At 30.4% G+C, this 18195-nt stretch overlaps 1 protein-coding gene across 2 annotated transcripts in view; it reads left to right on the forward strand.

The window, feature by feature from the left end:
• The window catches only part of LOC107449631 (astakine), a 103230-nt gene that overhangs the window by 33679 nt on the left and 51356 nt on the right, over positions 1-18195 (forward strand). For both annotated transcript variants that reach the window (XM_043044034.2, XM_043044033.2), the window contains exon 2: positions 13455-13510. The gene's annotated coding sequence lies outside the window, so the exon portion shown is untranslated. The remainder of the gene's footprint in view (positions 1-13454; positions 13511-18195) is intronic.

The raw sequence follows: 18195 nt of genomic DNA on the forward strand, positions 1-18195 counted from the left end.
GCCATTTTCTATGAGAAATTTCTAAAAGTGCATAAGTTAACCTTTTCATTATTTAATTTTTTTCATCTTCTCAATTCCAATAAATTGTAAACTAAGCTGTCTTTGATAAAAGTGGGTGATATACTAAAAAAAAACCGATACAAAATTCTATATAGTTTGATTTGTGTGAATGCATTTATTAGTAATATAAACTTTTATTTATTTTTAAAACAAAGGGGACTCTTAGCTAACTTTGAATTAATTTTAGGTGAAATATTTCTTATTATTGTGTTCAAAAGGAGGAAAATATTAGTCCCAAATATATAAATAGTTGCAACAAACCTAATTAATTTGTAACTGAGCGAAGTCTTACTACTTTTCCATAATAGAGTATAAATGGGATAAACCACTTTTTGGTTGCAGGAAAGCCACCAGCACAATATTAGGATGAAACCGGAACTAAGGCGGAGAGTGAAAAATCGTTTGCGTCCTTCTTTTCGCTTTTTATATTCCTCATATCAGTGTTTCCTAAACTTCTGACCTTTGTGTACCCTTTCTAAATTTTTCGTAACGCTGTGTACCACTAATAAAAAAATGAATGTATTTTTTTACTATAAAAAAATTGCACAAAAATTAAAAATCACAACTGGCTGTTGTGATTATTAACTGTTATCTCCGTAAAATACATCCCATAGAAAAATACGCAATCGTAAATTTTCATGGCTAGCTTTGTTTTTAAATGAAATTTTTTGAAATTTTCCTTTGTTGCAAGATATTTCACATAAGAACGCGTACCCCCGCAAAACTGTTCCCGTACTCCTGGGGGTAAGCGTACCACACTTTGGGAAGCACTGCCTCATATGATTTCGAGAAAGTGCTTTTCGCTCATATTAATATTATTTTCAAATAAATACCGGCATTTTTAAACCGGCTTTAGCTCGAAAAAAATTTAATTTATATTCAATTCTAATATGTAACATTGTCAGAGATAACTTAGCAACATCTTTCTTCTTATTTCTATTAATTTAAATATTTATCACGTTATATTTTTTTCTGATTCCCTAATTACAAGCAAGTATATATTTTATAAAATATTTTTTAATTATAAGGAAACAGTCTAATAATTACTAAAAAAATCTGTTAGATTATCTAAATATATTCTTATTAAAAAATATAAAATCCATGAAAAAAAGATTTTGTTTTCACTCACATTCAAAAATGTATCCATAGTTGATTTTGGAAATTAAGGAAATTTCAATGGTTAATAACTGTTTTCTTCAGCTCTAAATGTTTGCAAATAAGTGTAAATTTGAAAAGTTGTTGTTTGGAAGTAGGCTGTGTTTGGAACATTTTACTTTTAACGCTAAAAAAACAAACGGCATTGTTCCATTCGGTATTTCATAACCATAAATTATTAAGATGTTAAATATAATATTTATCACTTATTTTTGATCCAAATTAATACGAAATAAAGAAAAAATACGAAAGATGTGTTTAATAAAAAATCTGCATCAAAGGACAGATAATAGCAGTGAAGTTAACCTCGTAATTCGAAGGAGGGTTTAAAGTTAAAAACTTCTAGTTTTTAAGTAAAATCCCATTCAAGTATTTAAAAAAAATTGTCATTTTAGCAATCGCCATTATAAAGGAGCCTTTCTAAATTATGAATCTATACTTTTCATCTTTTTCATCTTGGTTTTTCCCATTTAGTTTAAACTCTATTTATAGACACATGATGAATAGACTCATTTTCGTAAAAAACGAACCACACCCTCCGTTTAAAGAGGGGAAACTGACAGAAAAGAAAAATATACTCACTATATATGCAGAGAGAACTTCACATAATTTAGTTATTTATTGTGATATTCGTTTAACACATTCCTTTAGGGAAAGAAATGCTCTGTCACGTGTATATTAATGCCCAAGATGCAATTTTTAATAATTTTGTACACAAAGTGCAGAAAATAAAAAACGGAGCACCTTAATAGTTTTAATCTAGCAGTCAGATTGACTCGTTGTGAGAACTAGCCTTGCAGTCTAAAACTGCCACATCTAAAAACAGAATTTATAACTAGAATGTCATACGATTATTGATTTCACTCTGATGATAAAAAAATTAATTTTTTATTGATTAAAAATGAATTTTTTAAATTATTGTTAGCTACGCACAGAAACAACATCTTATTTTACAAATTAATCTAATTTTTTTCACCGAGAAAAAAAGCATGATCAAAACTACTCGGACATGAAGTCCAACTATGTAATTTTTGTCTATGTAATTGTAATGTCTGAAATACCTACGAAATGTCTGGCTCTATGTAATTTTTACCAAAGTGCGTAGGTAAAGATTTTGACCAAAATAAAAATAAAACATATTTTCATAATATATAACAAAATTTGGTAGTTTTTATCATGATATCTTAAAATGTGGCATAAAAATCATTTATTCGGTTAAAGATAAATTTTTTAGTTTTGCAATTTTTACTAAATATGTATGTGGTAATAAGAACTATAATTTTGGAAATCGGAATTTCCAGTAAATTTTCACCATATCAGCGAAAAAAATACCGAAATACCGAATGAATAAATTTAAATACCATATATTTTAGTTTTTATTACCAGAATTATGGTTATTTTTGCCAGAAATGTCTTTACCATACTATACGGTAATATTAACAAAATTATCTTTTCTGTGTACATAAAATTTTTCAGGACCGGATCTTACAGCCTTAAATCACTTTTCAAACAAAAGCTATAAACTGTGAAGCAAATTTGAAAATTTATTGAAATAAAAACAGTATATAGCAATCAATAATATCTGATAATTATATTGCAAGCAATATAAATAATAAAAAAATAATTTTTGTTTTCTCCATTTACAAGAAATCCACCATCCTCCTATCTCGCCTTGTTCTAATTTCCCTCGTTCTTTTTCTCGTTGCTAAAATCGCGCTATCTACCTTCGGCCCTCTCCTGCTATTCTATATTTTTCATACTCTCGCTTTTTAATTTTTCCAACACCATACGGAAATTAAAGCAAATTTTTCAAATTCTTTGCGCGTGTTCTAACAGGAAATCATTAATGTCACGTGAGATTGATCTCAAACATACTAATTAGTTCTCTGTGGATGTATGCAACATTCAAACGAACTCTATGAGAGATACTCTTTTGCGGAAGTTGCAACCGTTATCGCTCGCTTGCAGTGTAGTCCAGTAGCACTGGTATATTCGATAAGTAGAAATGGTCAAGATTTAATTCTTAAAAGAGAAAAAAAAATTATATGTTTATTTGACCACAGGAAGTTTGCATCATTTGATAAGAACTTTGGGCACTCATTTCAAGTCTCGGCAACAATGACGTCACAATTTAAGTTTTAGTCTATTAAGTCTTAATTTGTAGACAGTTTCATTCATTTCATTTTAATTTAATTTTGGTTTCTTAAAATCAGACTTTTTTTAAGTCATTCATTTAATTTACCAATTTATTTATTACCTTTTCCAAACCAAAAAGAGATTTTACTTCCTTTATCGTAACCTACTGTAATTATATGAACGCCAATTTCTGGGTTTATTAAGTAATTAACTAATATTTTAAAACATTTTAGTTCAGTTTTATTCATTGAAGTGTTATTATTTCGCGTTTTTTATTGTTTTGTGTTCAATTGTTATTATTGTTGCCATGTAATTTTTTGAGAAAACAAAATGGTTGCCGCTGTTACAGAACTCAAACTGATTTTGTATTCTTTATTCATATGGTAACCTTATAAGTATTTTAGACTTACATAAAATGTATCATGAAGTTATTGTTATTTTTAATTCCTTTCCTTTCTTGCTCTGGGGGACGTACGGGGTAATAATGCCAGTAAAGTACGTAACTATTCTCTTTTCAATGCAAGAGTAAATAGTGAAAAAAAGACTAATAAGAAATGATAAAACAAAATTTCATTTTTTTATTTAATTTTTAAGTCTTTGTACCAATCACTATTTTTTTTCTTTAAATGCAGACAATTAAATATAATATTAAACTAATGAAAAAACCTATATACAAGACTACCATCGTATCAATGATATATAATTGTTCAAAAAAAATCTTTAAAAAAACGAAAGAAATAAAAATGAAGTATTCAAGTTAATAAATTTAAAATAAAATTGAAAGTAAAAAATTGAAAAAATTTGAAATAAATAAATTTAAAACAAACTAGACACAAAATACTGGAGCAAATAAATCTAACAGACTAGTCATAAAAGGAAGAAGCAAACAAATCTAATTAGCAAAAAAACGTTAGACGAAGATTTAGTAAATTTCATGTTAGCGTTAATATAAATTATAATATTAGAGAAAAAAACACGAAAATCTAACAAAAGAAGCCTTGTAAAAAGTTAACGAACGGAAAACCGACATCCCATAACCTTAAACTAAGTGTAATAAAACTGCTTTCTTATGAAATGTTTTTGATTTTAACATTCGGGAGAGGGTAATTTTTCCTTCTTCGGTAACTATAATAATAAAATATTTGGTAAGTGGTTAGAATGTAAGAGAATGTCGAGGGTTTTTATAGTTCTTGTTGCTTTCTTCTCACGGGAGTCGTTTTTCCCGTTTAACTAGCTTCTCTAACATAAGACTTTCTATTATGTATGTATTCGGGATATATATTTTCATCATTCCACTATTATTGGCTGCCTTCCTAACAGTTGCCTTTTGGGACACATAATGTGTTTTCTATTTAAAGGTCATGGAGGATGGTAATCGTATAACATCGAACATTTGCGTCATATGGATTTTTCTATATTTTGTTTATACATGGAAGTGTCTTAAAAACATTCAACCAATTACCCGCGTAGATAAACCACTAATTTTCTTCTTCAAGAAAATTGAATAAATGTGAGTTACAAATAGTGGAAACTAGTTGATCCCGGCATGTACTCATAACTTTACGGTACAAAAGTCGTAAATGCGTGAATCCTGTGTTACAAAATAGAATGTACGTCATTTGAGATTTGAATCACGTAACGAGTTGATTCCATCGTTCAGAACAACTTGTATTTTGAATGACGCAGAAAAATAAATGGCGCGTTATAAATGGGCAGTAAATTTCAATTATAAATGGCGTAAATGAGTGAATCCTGAGAATTTCTAGAAAATTGATTAAATGTGAGTTACAAATAGCGAAAACGAGCTGAGCCCCTCTTATAGAACAGCATGTACTCATAAATTTGAGGTACAAAAGTCGTAAACGCGCTAATCCTGTGCTACAAAATAAAATGTACGTCATTTGAGATTTGAACCACGTAACGAGTTGAATCCATCGTTCTGAACAGCATGTATTTTGAATAATAAATGGCACAGAATTATAAATGGACAGCAAATTTGAATTATAGTTGGCGCAAATGAGTGAATCCTGAGGTACAGGACAGCATATAGTTTCAATTTGTGTCACAAATTTCGTAAAGGAGATATACTCGAGATACGAAATAGTTGTTTCTACATATTGTTCTCAGTGTTTTAAACTGTTTTTAAAGCAAATAAAAGAGATCATGGGAATGCAAATGAGATTAAGGATCAATGAAGTGAAGAGCTCTTCTTAGACAGCAGGTTTTACAGTTTATTCCATTTTCGATCAATTTTTATCAGCTTATTTAATAATGAAGCTTCTGTTACACGCAGGATTGTTTTGCACTAAATGACGGTAAATTTAAAAATCCTGGTTATTTAATGAATGAATTCATTAATAGAAATCCCTTGTAAATTTAAAATTTTCTTGTACAGATTCTTATCTTGACAATGTCAGGTACCAACAGCTACTATATTTTTTTAAATAACTCTCATAATTATGATTCTTTTTATTGATAATCACTGCACTGTAAGTTAAAATCAATGTTATATTATGAGCGACCCCGTGGCGGCTACTGTAGGAAACTTCCATCAGCCGTTAGCCAATGAATTTTACTCCCGCACTCTTCCACTAATATAAAAAGTAGAGAAGCGTTCCTTTTAAGCGAAACAGTCGCTCTTTAAACATCCTTTCAAGATCCAGACCTTAAATATGAGTTCATTTTGAAAATGTTTCCAGTACATGTTGTCATTCAGAACCGCAATAGCCGGAACAAGTCGTTTCAAAATGATTGTTCTATGCCACGTCCTTTGAAGAATAATATTTCAAGCACCAACGAAAACTTCTAGAATTTCATTTGTTTTCATTAGCGATAAATGTCAGCAATCTGTTGCATTATCTAGGTTTCATTTCGTAACCAATCTTTCATGGGGAGTTACTTTTACAACTTATCTTCTTTTTTTTTTTGTTTTCGCCCGCACCGTTTAACGACGGATTACACAAAAGCAAGCAATCGTTTCAATTTACACCGAATATGACCCTTTAATACCCCCCAGAAAACGACAATAAATTCTAGTTTAACATTTCACGGTGTCTTAATCTGGTCGTGAACTCAAATGTGTATTTAATTACACATCGGCCCAACTCAAGTTCATTTGCATAACGGCTTTATGTAAAGAGGGATTGTATCTGAATAATTTTCCCATTTTCGCGCCAGTAAACTTGTCTGCCAGAAAATCTCCTTGGCGTCTTCTAAATTTATTCCAATGGGTCCAAACGAATCTCCCTCCGAAGAATGGGACTTCTAAAAGATGGACTCTCATTTCATCCTCACTAAGGCTGGCGTAATTTCTCGCAACACTGGCCGCCAGCAGAACCAACTCCAATAATTCATCTAAGATAGGACGTGCTCGGCCCTATCACCGAACTCTCGGATATGATGGATATAAACTCATGTTTAATTTATCGCCCAACGAGTTTATGGTGATGCGGGAATTTTCGCGGTGGTTGGGTTCTCGTGATAGAATAGATGGGGACATTTTACTTCACTTTAATGTACGTTTTCCGTGTCACTGTCTGTAAACGGTGGGGACAGATTCTTTTATTTTTATTTTTAGGAATTTCCCTTTTTACTGCTCATTTCATAAATGGCGAGTTTCGAGAAGGAAATGAAGCAAAGAACCTTTGCTGTTACAGAAATTCAGTTGCTTAGATTTATGTTTTACATTCCTAAGCAAAGGAGGAGACCCTTTAAGGAATGAAATACTCGTTTGAGTTCTTTTTAGTTCAAGCAAAACTCTTTCTTTCCTGTCACTAAAACTAAAAACATACATTAGTAAAAAAATATACTACCATTCATTTTCACAAGCAAAACACTCGTATAATTTCCAATGTACTGATGTAATAGCTACTAAAGTACACTGAACAGTAAACAATTGTAAAATAGTGATCATTTGCATTGCATTAATGAAAACAAAATATAGCACTCTAAATTACTTTTGATCTAACGATCGGATTTTCACGTCCTAAGCTGTATAATATTAATGCTTCGATGTCCTTATGCTAATCAATTAATAATAAATAGGAATTTGGTTGTTTATTTTGTACTGAGAATAAAATTACAAAATTAGACACAAAAACGCACTTTTTTGAATTAACAAACATTTTTTTCATGATAGATTTGAGTTTCTCCCTTCCAAAACATCAACGGGATCACAATTTGAAAAATACAGTTTCACCTGTTCAGCGTATAGTCCAGAGATACACCAGCCACTTTAATTATGTACTGCCTAGTGTCTGTACTATATTTCCTACCTGGACTCGAAAATTAAATTGCCTGACTTTAAATCTCTCTTAACATTGTCAAAAATCCCCAAGATGCTGATAATCGATTCCAAACGAGGAAAAAAAAGAAATAGTAAAAATCATTATACTTCTTTGATAATAAAATAATACTCAGCATTTACCACGATAGAGCCTAGCGTCTGTACTATATTTCCTACCTGGACTCGAAAATTAAATTGCCTGACTTTAAATCTCTCTTAACATTGTCAAAAATCCCCAAGATGTTGATAATCGATTCAAAACTGATAATCGATTCCAAACGAGGAAAAAACGAAAATAGTAAAAATCATTATACGTCTTTGATAATAAAATAATACTCAGCATTTACCCCGATAAAGCTTATCCGTGCTTAATACTTAGTTAATTATACTTTACTTCCGATTTATACTGAAAATAAAAGTGTTGATGTAGGTATATAATTTTATTAATGCCATTTTTTCCGGCATATTAATAATACTTTTATCATATGCACTCGAAAAAGAAGTTTGGTTTTGTAAAAGTTTCATTCGAACATTGTAGAATTTTATCATTGTGTGCAAACGTTTTCGATTTGCTTAGAAAGAAAAGTAACATTAATGGGTCATATTTTTGACCAGTCTCCTGATCAAACCATATGAACCCTATTTCCCAGTTTCATACTAGCCCCTTATTTTGAGAGTCAGAAATTCGAATCAGGTGAAAAAAATTATGCCTACTGAGCTGGGAGTCCAGTGATTACAGAATCGGACTCCGGTCCAGAGGGGCGGAGGTTCGATCTTCGAGCCCCCGAATACATTGCGATATACGTGCTAATAAAGTCTCTGGAATCGAAAATCTTGTGGTCGGTCTCTGAGCCATGGGTACAGGGATTTGGAGAAAATTTTCTATGTCTAAATTAAAAAAGTGGCCTCGTGAATGGAAGGTGCTGTCATATATCCGTTGTATTCTGACCCAAGGCGTACTTTAACCTTTGTGGTGCTCTTTTGTCAAGCAAAAGTTGCACTTTCCTGACAAAATTCGCACGGCCGATAGCTGGCGAGCTTGACTTGTCCGAGTGTCATTCGAAACAACAACTTTTTTCGTAACTTAAAATATCGTCTACATTAATTAATTAACGTGTTTAAGGTTAGGTTCTTAAATCATTAAGAATGAGCTTTAGTACTGGAAACATCCGATGATTAAATTAAAATTTATTCAGAGTGTACCTTTTTTTGCACCCTGTACACTGACTCAATGAATCGTCTTTTATCTGCTACTCAGTTAAACTACGGCCATTTGTCCGGAAATAAATCAAATGAAGCACCGACAATTCCGAATCGTCACCTTTACTTTAACTCCACCACACAAGATAAATTCGAATGATCCGCCCCGGGACTCGAATAATTGAGAGAATGGAATGAAAGCGAAAAACGGCGCGACATTCGAAACCAACCCAGGAAAGTTCGATCGAAAAACTAATTGGCGTCCGACCCTGTGTTCCTGCTCCCTGGAGTATTAGCCTGAAGTAAAAGTCAATAGGAAAAGTACACCCAAGTACCGCTGGAACTAAGAGGTATGGGGTACTATATATATCTGTATATATAGATGATTCCGTTAAAGTACACCCGAGGGAGGATTAAAGCAGCTCCCCCCACCCTCCAAAGCTTGTAAAAGTCTCTCTCCTAGATCTTGACCACGGCAGACCTTTTCTTTCTTTCTCTAAAGATAGTTTTCTTTCTAGGAAAAAGAAAGAAGAAATGAAAGAAAGAAAGAAAAGGGATTTTTATTATAAGGTAGAAAAGAGAATGAACTTCTTTTGAAGTTGGAACACTTTAATGGGGGATTTATTCTTTTGTTTGGGGGAAGAAAGAGGATTTTCCGATGAGATTTTTATTCGGCGGTCTTTTAAGAAAGAGTATAAAAATCTGATGAAATATCTCTAGAGAAGATTTTCTTCTTTTTTTTTTCCTTATGGCTTTTCTTTCTTATTAGTTTCACTTAAGGGAATTAAAGTACGCAATCCGAATGAAAAAAAAAGACGCTTGAGTGAAATGATTCATTGCTTTTAATGAAGGGAGGTACTCATAATTGAGCAGATAAATAATTGAAAATAATTTTTAAATCTTTTTCAAATTGGCATTTTGTACGAATATTTTCATTCATTTTCCTTATGTATACATTAAGAATTTTTTTCTCTACAGATTTGCATACAAGTTCAGAGTAATATGGAATTAAATTGAAGTGTTGTTGATGTCAAATTAGTTTTCAACATAATCGTATAGGACCTAATACAATTAAGAGTAAAAATAATTATTAAATAAATGCATAGAAACTAAATATGCAGTTGACATTGCTAGTTACTAGTTTCTGAAAATCTTAAATGGCGTTAACTCAAACGAATATCAAGAAACGAAATGAAAGGAATTTTTCTTTACAAGACTGCAAGGGTTTTCTCCGTTAAATAAAAATTAATGGCAAAGATATGTCCGCATACATTTATTGTGAGAATTATTGAAAAACAAGGGAGGGGGAGTATACTGTAATTACAGGGTGTTATATTTTGTGTCAACAATGGGGCTGAGGATTTCAATTTGATTAAATTTTGATCTTGACTGATTCAGGTATAGGGGTTTCAAATTTGAAGTTTGTTTATCATAGTTTAGTTGCTTATTTTATCTGACCTTAGTTTTACTCCTAAAGCTACAGATATTTCTTGTCTATTTTATGTATAATTGTTCAAGCTATTATGTATTACAGAGGTCGCGTAAATGTTGCAGCTAATTTCTTGAGCAGTTAGGGCGCTTCATCAGGATTAAAATTGCATAGAAATTTATGCACTGAGATGTAGTTGAACGTGGTCAGGGGCACTTTATTATTGTGACCTGTTCAGAAGCACACGAAGGAACATTTCATAAAAAGGAAGAGCCCCTAGCGACATATGACGACATTTCTGGACATGGGTTTCTATGCAATTTTAATTCTGATGATACGCCCTAACTCCTATAGAAGTTTGCCGCAACAGTTATGTTACTCCTGTTATATATAACGCTTTTAAGCTTGTAAAATTCGGCAAAAAATAAGCTTAAAATGTCATTTTCAAAGAAAAGGAAAAAACTGTAGCTTGGAGAGAAAAACGGATTGAAAATTTGAAATCAGAGGCACATAATTATCTAAGAAATGTTAAAAAAATCTGTTGCAAAAAAAAAAAAAAAAAAAAAAAAAGTGTTCCCTAGTGTTATTAATAGATTGGGAGGCTTTATTTTATTATTTTATTTTTCTGTTAACTTCAATGAATAAAGAAGGAACTTATTTATCTTCCATACATGTGATATTGGAAGAAATTTTCAATAAAAATTTAAAATATAAAAAATATTTAAAAAAAAGGATATTTTTATCGTTTGATATTTTCGTATAATTTATAACTTAATTAGTCCTCAATTTTTCTCCCATTTGAATTTTAAAAAAAAGGAAAAATTTCTAAAGCTGAAATTACCTATTTTATCTTTCCACGATTTTTTTTATAAAAAAAAAGTATAATGTACACTGAGAAAGAAATGTGGTCAAAACTACCAGAATGTGGTTAATCTTATGGAAAAACCAAGAAGGTCGGCAATTTTTACAGAAGCTCTTTGGTAATGATTTTGGTAAAATTAACAATAAAATATGGTCTGTGGTATTGAATTCTTTTCAACATCCAACACACTGATACTCATGAAATTCGAAGTGTGTAGAATCAAATAATATGTAGGGTTCTATTGGATAATTTGTTAGGTATTTCTCTTTATTATAGTTTTCACTTTAAAATTAAAAAAACCATTAACGAACCAAGAGATTTCGTTTCTAGATTTATCTATTTGGAGATATTAAGCGTGGGGAAGACTAACTTACTATGATAATTTTTATTTTCCTACTTTTATAATAATTTTAAAGCACTCTACCATATTTGATATGCCAAGACATATTTATGAAACGTGGCAACCTCTCCTGCATTTTATACATCCATCTCTCCTGAAGTTAATGATTATATTGGACTATATATGTGCTTTAAGGGTTAAGATAGTTCTAAGAAACTATAATATAATACGTAAAATATTTGACCTCCAAACGAAATAAGTATTAGATTTTCACATACTTTTTGTTGTCACGAAAAACAACGTTCTATCCAAATTTATAAACAAGTTAAACTGCTTCCTTTAAAACTGTATCTGCTGTAATATATTAAAAGTATCGAAGATATTTTAACTGGGTATCCCTCCTCTAAGGCCATCTAACCTAGACTTACCCTATTTTTTTTTATCACTGTCATGTTTTTGTCTTTTATATATTAGGAGTAAATCTTAAGTAATTAAGTTTGTTCATTAAATATTTTAAAAAAAACTGTGCTTTAAACAATAATTAATTCAATACTTTACTTTATCTTGACTTTAAATCATTTTTTTCACGCAATCTTCATGAAACAAAATTTTTCTGCAATGAATTATTTAAAACAGTTTTTTATGTTTATAACGAAAGAAGCGATTATAACGGCCGTTAAAATAAAATCTTCAAATTTAACGTTTATTCAAACACAACTTTTATTGCTTAAATAGAGTATAAATCAATTTTATGGTCTCAAAAGTTTTCTTTCTTTTTTTTAGAAAAATATTTAGCGTTTTTAGGTTTTTATGACCGAAAATTATTTTATCCGTAATTGGTTTTTTTAAATGTTTTTTTTTAAATTCTAGAGTATATAAAATATGTACTTTGAAATGTTTAGAAGACTATACATATTTTAAAAAATGATTTTTAGTATATTTTAATGTATAATGTCGATAATATATATATATACATAAAACTTCAGATGTTTATTTTGTATATTTATACTGTTCATATGTATTTTTTATGTATAGTTTTTTTTATTTAATTTTATTATTGACTTTTTCATAGAATCTTTCAAAAATTCATCTTGAAAAAGCTACTCAATATTAATATTTCCATTCTAAGTAAAACAGTCTATGATATAAATCTGTGTCAATTCAGTAAATTTTGAAACATGAAGTAGAAACTGTGATAGATTTCAAATGTTTTGAAAATCGGGAATTCCCAAGTAAAAGCTCGAATCAATATTGATCCTACAGATTCAGTTCATACAGTTTGCTCATACAGCTTCGGGGGCAAAACATATTTTTTTTTACGTCTGATCCCATTGGCAGGAAAAATTTAGTTTTAAATGGTTTCGAAAATATCAAAATTCAAAATTTGACAACTGAAACTAATACTGAAACTGTTGGAATTTTGTTTTATTAATAATAAAGTGCTTCACCCCCTTATTAAATAATAGATTGTGAAAGGTAAAATATAAACTTAAGTTACACAAAGAAAAGCTTATTAAAATACTAATATTGCGTTTTGTTAAATTTTTATTGCTTTTGTTTTCTCTTTCTCTCTTAAAATATACAAGTTTTCATCAGGTAAATTTTATTTTTACGAAATTAAGATATGGAATCTTTTAATCTTACGCGAAACGTAAGAAAGCACTTGCAAATTAAATTAGTGATATATTTTAGGAATGAAACAAATGTAATGAATGAAACAAATTCTTGTTTTCGACTGAAAATATTATATGACAAGATGTCGATTAAAAGTCTATAAAAGCTATCTTTTAACGAAGTTTCTAATTATCTTCTTCCTAGATAAACTTTTCGCTTTATCTATTATTATAAATTTCCCCTTTAGGTTCAGTTATAATACTTGCAAAAATGATAATGATTACAAAAATTCTATGTTACATATATTATAAGTACCTGCAATAATGATAATTTTTCGATCATGACATAAAATTTTTCAATTTTTTTTTTCTAGGTTCTTTTGAGCAAAGATTGTTCATTCTTCTCTTTAAACTCAACTTATAAATACAAGTAAGTAGATTTTCTTACCTTCCAAAATCCATAACATGCTTTTCTTTCAAATATACAGTTTGTTTCGTTATTTCTGCCCTTAATATATGATAGTGGGTTCCGCCCCCTTTTTCCAGACTCTCGAAGATTTCTATGAAATCTTTTATGGTATGTTTTGCTAAAAATGCTAGTTTTTCTCGCTACTAAATTTAAAATGTGTTCTAGCGTAAAATTTCAAAAAATTAAATTAATTATTAAAATTTTTAAAACTAATATCTTTTTAAAAGATTAAAATTGTTCTCTAACAATAAGTTTAAATAAAAACTTATAAAATGAAATAAATGACATGCAATTAAAAAACTTGCGAAAATAAAATTTTAATTATGCCTTTTTTTCTTCACTATCATCAAAACATTCTCTTACTCATTTTTTTTTTATTTCCAATGCAGCAGGCGATACGGACATTATCCTAACGCCGTACAGAGATCAAAATAAAACAAAAATACAAATACAGAAGGAGATGAAATATACAAAATACAAAAACAAAAGCAAAACATCAAACACAAAAATTAATTCAAGAACTTAAATTGAACAAAAGTTTTCTGGCCTCCCATTATCGGGAGTAGATGCAGTTCTTTGTGAGAACTGAACAGTTGAGAAGATGTCCAGCATTCATCGTCGCACCACTGCGGCAGAGGGGGCAGGCAGGATTATCCACTATTTTAAGACGGAAAAGATGGTCGTATAAGCAATCGTGCTTGTTAGCAAGACGAAAGGCAGCTACAGCACTGCTTCTTGGGCAATCGGGGAGATTAAAGATGTCATTTCCCCACGATTTTTCTTTTGTTCGTTCCTTTAGCAATGATATATGTGTTGTCTTAATTGCATGATTAATCATTAATGAAGTGGACTTATAGCTAACCAAGTTATTTGGGGCTTGATTAACAAAGCANAAACTGTGATAGCATGCGTTAAGTAATGTGAGATATTTATATATATATATATAAATAACGCCTCTGAATCCTCTCTAAAGTGTCTCTAAAATCTAGTTCTTTCTCTATTATTCAGAACCATGCATTTCTGATCATTAAAATTTCAACTTCGTGTTAAAAACTTGCATTATTTAGATTAAATATTAAACATTTCTTACAAATAAATATCACAAAAGCTTTTCCCTTTACACAGCTTGACCTGATTGAGAAGAACAATTCAAAACTTTTCAATTTTTCCTCGTTATCGCTTGAATATGACATAACTTGAGATCTTCAATAATTTCCTAAGATAATCAATAATATTGAAAGCGAAATGCCCAAGATTTTCATTGGAATCTAGGCTTTGCTGTAGAGTTGTTACTTCGTTAATATAATGAATTGACTACATTTTCTTCATATTAAAAGTTTTGGAATACTTTGCATCAATGGTGAAAATCAGTCAAAAGCTCTTTAGAAAGTATTACCTTAACAGTGAATTAGAAATAAAGAAAAAATCAACATTTTTGACTATTGCAATGTTAAAAGACTGAGTATATGTAGTTAGTATGTAACCTTCCTTTCGGTCCCTTTTTTTTCTTTTGCCAAATCAGATTAAATTCGAAACCTCTGTCGATTTCTCTGAATGTAACTGTTGCATACGAAGGATGCTGTTTCGGTTTTAAGAAGAAAAAAAAAAGGGGGGGAACGGCGTCCTCCACAATTAGATTGAAGTACTTCCCTGCATGCAATTCATCATCTAAATTGCGAGACCCGAGGGTTAAAGGGATATCTATATATTTCCCATGTTAGTTCCAGATGTCAGTTGAGAAGGACTCGGATGGCAACGATTATTTGGTATCGATAATTCTCACAAATCGATATCAAGTACGTTTCGAATTTTTCATTCTACCAGATAGAATGAAATATTTCAAATCGCTTCCACGGAACACCGATTTCGAATTCACCGAAGGAGATTGAAATCAAGGAAAAAGGGGAAAAAAAGTTGGATATTCCATTTTCCTATACCTTTCTATCGTTTAATGCCGCAACAGTAAAGAAAAAAAAAAGATAAATCCGTATTTCGATTTAGAAATAAAGAGAATTGAAAAATACGGGAGTGCAAATATTTTAGGTAATTTATCCTACCTGCAAAAGTATTTGACGAGTCTTTAGATATTTCAATAAAAGCGACTTAAACAAAATGGCTGCGGGGATTACGGAATATAAATTTGTCTTCTCTTAATGGTGTAAACAAATATTACTTTCACAATTCCTATTATAATCTTTTATTCTCTTCAAACTTTACGTTATTCAGGAATTAATGTCGTAATTCAAGGAGAATTTTCATTTTTCTAGCTTAAAATAATCGTTTGAAATGTATCAAAAAGAAAACGATTCCAAAGGATTAAATTATTTATAAATTCGTATGTAGGCAGTATTCGTATGAGCAAAAAGTGGGAGCATCACACGGATTAAAACTTTAAGCTATGAAAACTTTTAAGTTCAAATTTAATCTATTGTGAAATTCTTTGAGTCAGGTTTTATTTTAGTATTTTATTACCGTTGTTGAGCAGCCTACCCGATTTTGAGTATACGACTACTAATGTTAAACTCCGTAGCCTTATAATGTTGAACCCAATTCAGAAGACAAGGGAAATACTGAATCAAATCATGGGAGAAATTTGCTTTTTCTGCTCTAAAAAACCTGCATTTGCGTTACATAGAGAGAAAAACCTCGGAAATTTCCCACGGTTAGCCTGACTGATAAGGGACTAATCCTTAATCCGCCGAAATATCCATTTACCACTAAAGATATTTTACTTCAGCACTGTGGTCGGTGTAAGCCGGATGAGGAATTTGTATCGACCAGACACAGTTGGGATTAGAACCCGGTTCACCTCATTGAGAGGCGGGTTTCTGTTCCCTGAGCCAGTAAGGTTATCATTTTGTCTAGGTACAGGAATTAACACAAAATTTCGCAAATGTTTTCTAGAGATCCGTGATGATTCAGGGGATAGAGCATTCTCCTTCCAATGAGTTGAACCTGGTTCGAAACCCCGCAATGGCTGGTAAATGCGAATTTCGCATCCGGCTTGCACCGACAACATTACTGACGTAAAATATCCTCAGAGGTATTTCGTGGTTTTCCTCTCCATGTAACGAAAATGCGGGCTAGTTCCGTCAAAAAATCCTCCACGCTGGCGAATTTCTCCCAATACTTAATCTAAGAGTTCCCATGTCATCTAGAAAGGGTTCAAAATTACGAAGCTACGGAGTTGAACATTAGCAGTCGTAAACCCGAAAAATTGGGTCTGCTGTTCAACGACTGGTATAAAAAAAGTTTTCTAGAAATAAGTTAATTTTTTTTTTTGGATATTCAAGATGTTACCTAAGCCAATGTTATATCAAAAAAAAGTTTTTTTTTTAAATTGTGTCTAGATATTTCTAAATCAAAATAACTGTATCAAATTTAAATGTACTTATAATATTTTTAATATCCTAAGCATCTGGCAGCAATTGATATGTTATAAAAGATAAAAGAAGGATTTTTAGTAGACTGTATGAAAGATTCTTAGAAAAAGTAATTGAACGTCTGGATACATGTCCAAAAAAGTGACAGACCGCAAAAAAATAGATTAAAGTAAACACTTCAAACCCTGTTTTTCCAGTCTTCAAATAATTTTCAAGAATTTAATTACTTTCTTATGTTTTTAGGAAATATTTCAGCAACAAAATGATGTTTTTTTACAAGTAAAATATAGGATTATACAAAAATTGTAATGTATTTAACGCCGATAGTTTTTCAATAATTGCTTTAGGAAATCTGATAATTCAATGAAAAATAATAATTTAGCATTAATTTTACTTCAACAGTAAAATATATAGCATAAGTAAGGAATATTTAGTGTATATAACATAGCTACTTATAAAATTTGAAATTAGCCGATGTTAAGTACTTGATGATTTACATGATGTTAAGCACATGATGCTAAAAATATATCTCACTGTATTTTCACTCTTTCTTTGAAATCAGTTGCTCAAAAAATTTATTATCATTATTTTTAAATTTTTAATCTGATTTATTTTTAAAACACATCAAATCTCTTTTAAGCCAATTTTAATTCAGTAACTCTTGCTAAACGTATAATTAAATAATTAGCACTTATAACACAAATATCACGAGAATTTGAAATTAGTTGATATTAACGTTATGGTTCCTAACATTTTGAGAAGTGCCCATGTTAAACATATATCTCGTATTTTTTTCAATCCCTTTTTGAAATCGGTTGCTCAAAAATTTTATTAACATTATTTTTTAATTTTTAATCTTATTCATTCTTAAAACACATCAAATCTCTTTTAAGCCAATTTTAATTCAGTAACTCTTGCTAAACGTATAATTAAATAATTAGCACTTATAACATGAATATCACGAGAATTTGAAATTAGTTGATGTTAACGTTATGGTTCCTAACCTTTTGAGAAGTGACCAAGTTAAACATATATCTCGTCTGTTTTCACTGTCTTTTTGAAGTTGGTTGATGAAAAACTTATTTATAATTATTTTTTCATTTTTATTCTTATTTATTTTTAAAACACATTAAATCTCTCTTTAGTCAATGATAATTTAGCTACTTGTTAAACGTATATGTAAATATAAACTTAAATAATATACACAGATAACATAAATATCAATAGAATTTGAAATTAACTGACGTTAACGTCATGGTTCGC

Source organism: Parasteatoda tepidariorum, chromosome 2 (assembly GCF_043381705.1).
Source record: "Parasteatoda tepidariorum isolate YZ-2023 chromosome 2, CAS_Ptep_4.0, whole genome shotgun sequence".
NCBI classification, from domain to species: Eukaryota; Metazoa; Arthropoda; class Arachnida; order Araneae; family Theridiidae; genus Parasteatoda; species Parasteatoda tepidariorum.